The sequence below is a fragment of the Drosophila mauritiana genome, chromosome 2R (assembly GCF_004382145.1).
Source record: "Drosophila mauritiana strain mau12 chromosome 2R, ASM438214v1, whole genome shotgun sequence".
Classification (NCBI taxonomy): Eukaryota; Metazoa; Arthropoda; class Insecta; order Diptera; family Drosophilidae; genus Drosophila; species Drosophila mauritiana.
In genome coordinates, this window is record NC_046668.1 from 17,218,618 (window position 1) to 17,226,766 (window position 8,149).

Below are 8,149 nucleotides of genomic sequence, written 5' to 3' on the forward strand. Positions count from 1 at the left end.
ATATATTTTTATTGTTTGGCCAAAACACTATTACCTAACAAACCTTTGGTGGGAAACCTGGTTCGATAAATTTCACTGGAAAATCAACTTTTGACAAATTGTAAATCAATACCCCTAAGTTTGCAGGAGCCAATCAAGCCAAGTGTATCGAGTGCCCAAACTTTGGCTAATTGTTGCAATTGCACTTAATGAAGTCATCAATCGGGCAAAAGTATTTCAATTTATTTCCCCTTGCGGCAAATGCAATCGAGAAGAGTGAAAATTTGACTCAATTTGGGCAAACACTTGAAACTGTTTATTTATTTATTTGCTTATTTATCAACACGCCATGGCAACCACCCACTAACTTGGGGAAAAAAACTGAATATCAACACACAAACAGCCACCACGGAAGTGGAGAGTGTGCGTGTGTGTGTGTGTTGGCCAAGTCACAGCTGTTTTGCCGGTATAACAGTATGACACGTAAAAAAGGTAAACAAACCGGCTGATGCAGTTTTACTTCCGCCGAAGAGAGCAGTGTGTGAGTTTTCCAGCTAAGAGAGCGGGCAAAAACGCGAAGAGCGGCTTTGAAAAATGGCCAAGTCATTTGAAGGGATTTAAAAAAGAATTCGGTTTTCGGAGCTAATTGCCTTCATTTGTTTGGCTGTGGCCACAGATGAATTGCCTTGGATTTTTTTTTGGCTCTTGGCCACTTATTATTTCTTACCAAATCTAAAAATTTCTACTACTATTTTCTACTACTAAATGCGGTTGAAAAGAGCAACAGCTATAAGCCGAAGCCTTCGACTTCGGGCCATGCCGGCGTTGCACGAAAACCAGTTCGTGGCCAACTCTTCCTCTTCATCTTGGCCAACAGCGACTCAGTGGCGAGCGTTTTTGTTTGGCATTTCAGTTGAGCTTTGCCAGCCGAACGAAGAAGTCGAACTCGACGCTGCGTCTCTTTGCGTGTTGGTTTTCCCAATACAAATCTCTCAGTTCGTGTCCGCGCTTTAGAAAACTGAAAACCCAAAGAAGCAGCAATATCACTCGCAGCAGCAGCAACTGCTACAGCAGCAACATCACTCGCAGCAGCAGCGGCAGCAGCAATAAAATCAAAACACGTTTTACTCCCGCACATTGAAAACGGTAATTTGAACCCAAGAACAAAAAGCCAAACAAAATTGTTGAATTAATTAAAAACGGTAGCCTGTTTTCTGATGTCTAAACGAACAAATGTTTTTGAGCAAATTCAAATCGCTGAATTTGATGACAGGAGAAATGAATGCCAGTGTGGCCGAATGCGTGTGTGAGTGTGAGTGGGGCTGCCTTCTAAACAGCCTTGAAAGCTGGCTGGCAGCCTCTGTCAACCGAATAGTTGCTGCTGCAACAGCAACATCTAGCGGCAGCAGCAGCAGTCGAAGCAGCAGCAGCAACAACTGGCAACAAAAGGCTGGCAGCAAGTCACAACAAAAGAAAACAGAAGCGGCAGCTGACTTTATGACGTCGCCAGGCCTGGCGTGTTAACCTGGCCAAGAGCAGCTACCTTTACTACCTACTATATAGCTACCTGGCTAGACATGAAAGCCTGTGCTTGTGGTGTCTATCTGTTGCAACTGCAACCTAAGCGCTCCACAACACACACACACACGCGAGCGGAACTAAGCCCAGACTAAACACAAAACACACACACACACTGCTGCACATGTGGAATGAAATTCGCTTTTGTTTTATGATTTTCATAAATTCTTCAACAGCAAACAAACGAAAAAAGTTTATATTAAAAAGAAGAAAATAGCTAAAAACGCGCAAAAAAAAAAGTTATAAGAAAAAATCCCTGTGTGTGCGAGTGGAAAAACCGGTTGCAGTTAAGGTTCCCGAGTCGCTGGGAGTGTGTGTGTGCGTGTGTTTGGCTTTTTTCGCTTGGCACAGGGCGAAAATAAATAAAAGCGATTAACTTGAGACAGTTTTAGTAGCCACTGTCCCCCTTCGCACTCTCTTTCGAGCCCTAGAACCCCAGATATAGCCTTAATCCCACCGGAATCCAGCGAAAAAGACGAAATCCGGGGGCAGGCAGTTAGCCAAGTAGAAAGGAAAATTTGCAGACATTTGTTTGCCGGCAGATTTTTTCATAATTAAAACGGCTTGAGGCTTATGGATTAGAAGTAATTTTTATATTGCATTACTTCTTTAATATTTAATTTTTGCAATTAATTAACATTTTGATAGCTCATGTTTATATGTTTAAATTAATTTTCAACATGTAATGCTTAACTCTTAATTTATTCATTATTTCGTATTTTTATTGTTTCAGCATTTTCCACATACAACAAGGATTTAATTTTCAATCGAAAAACCATTTAAATTGGTTTATAATTTCCGAAAATATTTGTGCTTGTGTTTTTTGAATGAAAGTGTGTAACCAAAAATATGGAAATTTCGCTCATAAATATTGATGTGTATTATTGAATATTTGTGTCTTTTACTTTGAAGCCGGTTTCGTTTCTGTGTCGATATTTTGCATTATTAATTACAATTTACGTTCATCAAGTGGAAACAGTCAAACAAATTGAGAGACAATTCAAAAACAAAACGTGGAAAACTATGTGTGAACGATGTGAGTAAATGTAAAGCAATTATGTTTTCTTATCCATATATCTATGAACTGCGATTAATTACAGTCCTCATTGAAATTTCCATCCCACTCCAATTCTCGGGGGGGCCTTTAAGCAAATTTGGCAAAATTTCAATTTCAATTTAAATTTGCAATTAAATTGGATTGTTTTGCATCTCATTTGCTACCTCATATCCCGTGTGTAATGCCATCTAATCAGCATCTTTCCATTATTTAATCGTTTATATTTACACCCTCTCACTCACCCACTGCTGAAGCTCAGCAAATATTACCCATACGACATGGTAGCCCAGCGAAACGTGCTCGGCATGCTCGAGTGAGGCAAATCAATTAAAGTTTCACAGATTTTACGACCACACTGACTAAATGATGATGCTGTTCGCTTAAAACTCACTTTAAAGGCAGCGGGACGCGCCTCCGAAAAACTGCAAAAACAAATATCAACAAACGCGTGCAACATTTGCATAAATTCCAATACACTATTATTATTTCTGTTGCTGTTGCGTTTTTGTCGTTTTGTGTTTTGTATTTTGACCAACTCTCGAATATTCAAAAGCCAATTGGGCAAAGTTTTTTGCCAAATATGCAAATACACGCGTCGAATAATATTTTTGTTTGACAATTTCTGCTGGCATTTTATCTGTTTTTGTCGCATTTTGTGGCAATTAAATGACAGCGAATTAATCATAAAAAAGGCGTAAAATTTTATTTACAACATTTATTCGCCAGCTGTCGATGCGGCACGGAACGTTACAGTCATAAACATAGGTCGTTTTATGGATGCAGATAGAGCAGCAAGCCGTTCATATTAAAAAATCAATAACTGCTATGTAATATTGGCTTATAGGCTCCGATTTTGAACTACAGCCACGAAACGCACTGTACCAACGATTTCATAAATGAAAATGTGTGTGTACAAATGAGGCACGTGGGCATTGGTTGGCTTAGGTCGAATCAACTTGATTTATGTAAATTGTAAACTGTTCGCATAGCAAAACAAAGTTATAATTGAGAGGCGAGATTAAAATGCACTTTTCTATTGGCTGTCGTGAAGAAACAACACACAATGGCTTATAAATCTCACACTTGAAAAATATTTTAGATATTTCCCGGAATATGTAATGCACAGTTTGAATGAAATAGTGCTTAAACATTTTTCATTGCAAAACTTTTGCTTCTACCCAGAAATGAATTCCTTTGCCGCCATAATCCTGCGGTAATCCCCAATGAAGATTCGAGTTTCAGTTGGACCAAAAATATTTTCCACTTGAATGCCGGAACAGAAATGCAATTAAATTCCACTAAATGCAGCAGCTTGTGGGCGGAATGGTTCTGAATGAAATTTGCTGTGGGAACCGAATCACTTTTGCCTCGCCCTTCTTTTCCTCTTGCAGCTAATTAATTTGGCATTAATTTTAATGCAATTTGCTCGCTTATCTCAAAGGCCAATAAATCAACGCGGAAATCGGATTCCCATAATTTCAAATGCACCACATAACTCATATTTGCCTTCGGCTTTTGGTATCGGTTAATTAAGAACCAAAAAACAGAAAAAAAAGAACATTGAACACCATTTAGAGCCCAACAAATGGTAGGGCAAAAAATAATGAATAAATTGCGTAGATCAGGAATTATAGCATTTCTGCCCTGTCGAGTGTTAAATTGAAGATAATTTTTAATTATGCCCACAGTCGGCCCAGGCGAGCACGTTAAATTGCCTTTTAAAATTCAATTTACATTCGGTTTGGCTTTTCCGTAAAGTGTTCACTTTGGGATCGCAGCTCCAGTCATCATTACTTTGCGAGGGCTGATTCTAGAGTTTGCCGACTATTTGTGCTTAAAAATGCGCTAGAAACGATTTCCAGAGTTATGAATCTTTAAAGTTTCAGAACGATTTGCCTAATTTGTTTAATGAAACAAACTATTATTATATTTTATAAAATATAATATGGCACTTTAGTATTTAAAATAATTAAATAGTGCATAATATTAAAGTGACTTTCCCGAATCTTATTGTCTTATTTCTAAGTCAAATTTTCTTAATATTTAATAAAATTCCCTTCGAAACTCTTCGAACTTCCTCCGCCGAAATCCGACGGTCTTGACTTCGACCTGGAAACCGGAGACGGCCAAAATAAAAACAATTACACGCATGTGCGTAAGACTTTGGCAACTTCGTGGCTGGGCCAACTGGGCACCCGAAGATCTTTTGGATCTTTGAGCTCTGGGGTATAGGGTCTCGGATCTCCCCAACCCGCCCTCCCCCAACCTTTGTATTTTTTTTCTCTCTACAGGAAGCTGCGTGGCTTTGGCATTTAAAAACGTATTAATTTTGACGCGCCGGGCCGTAGTTGTTGTTTATGCTTGTTGCGTGAGCCGACACTGATGATGGTATCTGTATCTGAATCTTTAGCCATGTCCGATGCCGATGCCGATGGTTCGTCGGTATTATATCGGAGGCACCACCGATGAGAGGAGTGATATAAATGCGAATAAGTTACGTCAATTTTCGTGTGTTGTATGTGTGTCTGTCTGCCCTGGCCTTTGGAATACTTTATCATTTCGTTTTTTGTTCTTCCTACTCCTCCATCTGCTCCAAAAACCCCTTCCTCGGCAATTCTGGTTCTTTTTCTGGTATTCGCTAGCCGAAGGTCTACAACCTTGGCGGAGTTAAGTCAGCTTTACTGGAGCTGGCTGTCACTTCAACTCCGGCGATATGGGAGATTTCCTCTTGACAGACTGTTTTGCCAAAGGTACGCCAGCAAAGACTTGGCCTCCCACACAAAATGGTAGGAATAGAGATTGCAAGGATGAGGCAGGATTTTGAATTATATCTACTCAGTAAAGATTCGTAATGACATATGACTTTTAGGACCAGCAGACCATTTAAAGCCTATTAAAGCATGTTGTTACTAATATGTATAGGTAGGGCTTCTTTAACTTCGTCTATCAGATTCCCTCATATTTCCTGATTCAGTTTAATTCTTGGCGCATAATTAGCTGCTATAAACTGATAGGTTTCCCTATGACAAATGATGTGAACCAGCCAGCAGAAACAGAAGTTCTCCAGAGTGCTGGATGTGCGCGTAAATATTTGCATAAATATTACATATATTAATGCTAATGAGGCATCAAATGGCTGACGATTACGAGCGGATTGGCTGAAGCCAATGACCCACAGAGGAATAAAATGCTGGATTGATGGAATCTTAAGACCTAAGACCCAAGAAGGCCAAGATCAGAGACCGGCCAAAAGAGCCGACTGGTGTTTTGGTGTCTGTTTTGGTGTTATAAAACATTTCATTACACGATACAATTGAGTGAACGCCTTGAACTTCCGCTTCAAGAAGTTCAGCGCAGTTCAGAGCGCCGGGCCAAAACCAATGAAGTCAGAGTTGGCCAGCGGACTTTGTTGTTGTTATAGTTATTGTAGCGCAGCTCGTTGCTGTTGTTGTTAATATTATTATTGTTGTTGTTATTGTTGACAAGCAGGAGGTGGGGGAGTCGCTGGAATGACAAGCCAAGCCAAGACGAAGACGAAGCCTCTTGTCCGCAGTCATTTTGTGCTGAGTTGTATCTGTGTGTCTGAATCTTCATTTGTGTGGATGCACTGTGAGAAAAAAACTGCAATATATATCTGAGATTTTTTTGGCATGCGTTCGCTAAAATTAATTGCCTTCTGAGCAAACTAATATATTATTTGTGACCTATTTTAGTATAGAATTACTTGTGCTACCACATTTCGCTCAGTGTACATTTGTGCGGAGCCATGTTTCACACTTCAGAGGGCCTATCGGCGGCCTCAGCAGGCCAAACAAATTGTAAAGTCATAGGCAAGGGACGAGACCAGCCGCAAACTCCAAGTCCAAGAGCAAGTCCAAGACGAAGACCAAGTCCAAGTCCATGACCAACTCCAGGTCCTCCTCGAGTGGCCGGAGCAATGGGGGGAAGGCAGAAAATAAAGTTAAGCAGTACAAAAAGGCTTTTAATTTTAATTTGCATATGGCAGAACGCGCTGGAGCGAAGCTGTAGAACCCAGGGCAGAACCAAACCAATCCGAACTGAACCGAGTATCTGTAAGATACTCGTACATGCAATGCCAAGTGGTAGAATGAGAACAACTTTGGCCCTTCGCGGCGACGGGGAAAATGCAAGTTAAATTTAATTTATTTCTCCAGCAATTGCCGAGCTTGAAGAGGAGTCTTTTTTAAAGATTTTTCTTTTTTGTTATTTTCATTTTTGCCATTGTTGTTGCTGTGTGAAAAATAAGCCAAATAGGAGTTCCAGTCCGAGTCTCACTCTCTTCTTAAGTGGGTTCAACTCTAATGACCGCGTGTGAAAATGAAAATGGAAAATGCTGCCTCTTCTTGTGTCTGCTATGTATTTGTTGTACTAAGCTTGTAGTTGGCGGCGTTGGCGGCGTTGGCGGCTTCATCATCATCGCCACCACCACCATCATCATCATCATTATCATCTCCGCGCTCCAGTGGATTCACCACGGCCAAGGAAATCGCGGGGAGCAACATGTGAACTTGTGAAAAATCGAAATTCCAATTCAAAGTCGCAACTTTTGTCAGCCATTCCAGCCCAACCAGCCAGCCAGCCAGCTCTTCTTGGCCAACGTTGAGAAATGATTTACGCTTAAATAACATGTTGCATGTGGCAAGTATGTCGTTGTTGTTGCTGTTGTTGCTCTTGCCGACCAGATCGTGAAGTTCTTCTTCAACTTCCCCCTTTTTTTTTGAGTGGCCCATGGCAATGATAATGAATTTCTACCTTCGCCAGGAAATAACTCCGAGAAAATATTAAGAACAGAATAATACAAAACGAAAAAGAAGTCAAGTCCGGGAGACAAGAGCCACAAATTAAGGGATTCAGTGGGGGATTAGATTCAGGTCAGCGCCATCGATGCCCACAAATTATATTCAATTACAAGTTGGCATATCAAGATTTCAGCAAATCAATTATGGCCCAGAAATTGCCAAGAAAGAATTAATGAAGAATCGAATTTCTTAGAAGAGTGAAAACAAAAAATTACAAATAAAATTAGAGAGTGATATAAAGACAATTGTAGATGTAATATATATTTTTTAATACAACATATTTTTATTGAACTTCAATAGGAATTACAAACATTTTACATCAACCGGAAAACTTATTCGGTAATGATTTCCATTTTTTGACAATTATTTTCAAATTATCACAAGTTTCGTTGAAAGTTTGCAACCAACCGAAATTGGTTTTGATGTTATGAAATTCACTGTTCAAGAAAAAGACAATAATGAAGTCATGAAAACAAAAACCAATCGGTGACAGAGTCTGGGCAAAAAAACATACTGAACGGACAAAGGCAAACAAGTTGGAGGAAAAAGCTGGAATAGAGGTGGAAAATGCTGAAAGCATCATCGAGTCTAAAAACTATTTTCGAGGGGGGAACTTGAATGACTCGGGCACGAATTGATGATTTTTTTGTAATATTTGTTTTTCTGCACATTTTACATAATTTTCCCTTTCCACAAACCACTCAATTTCAAATTT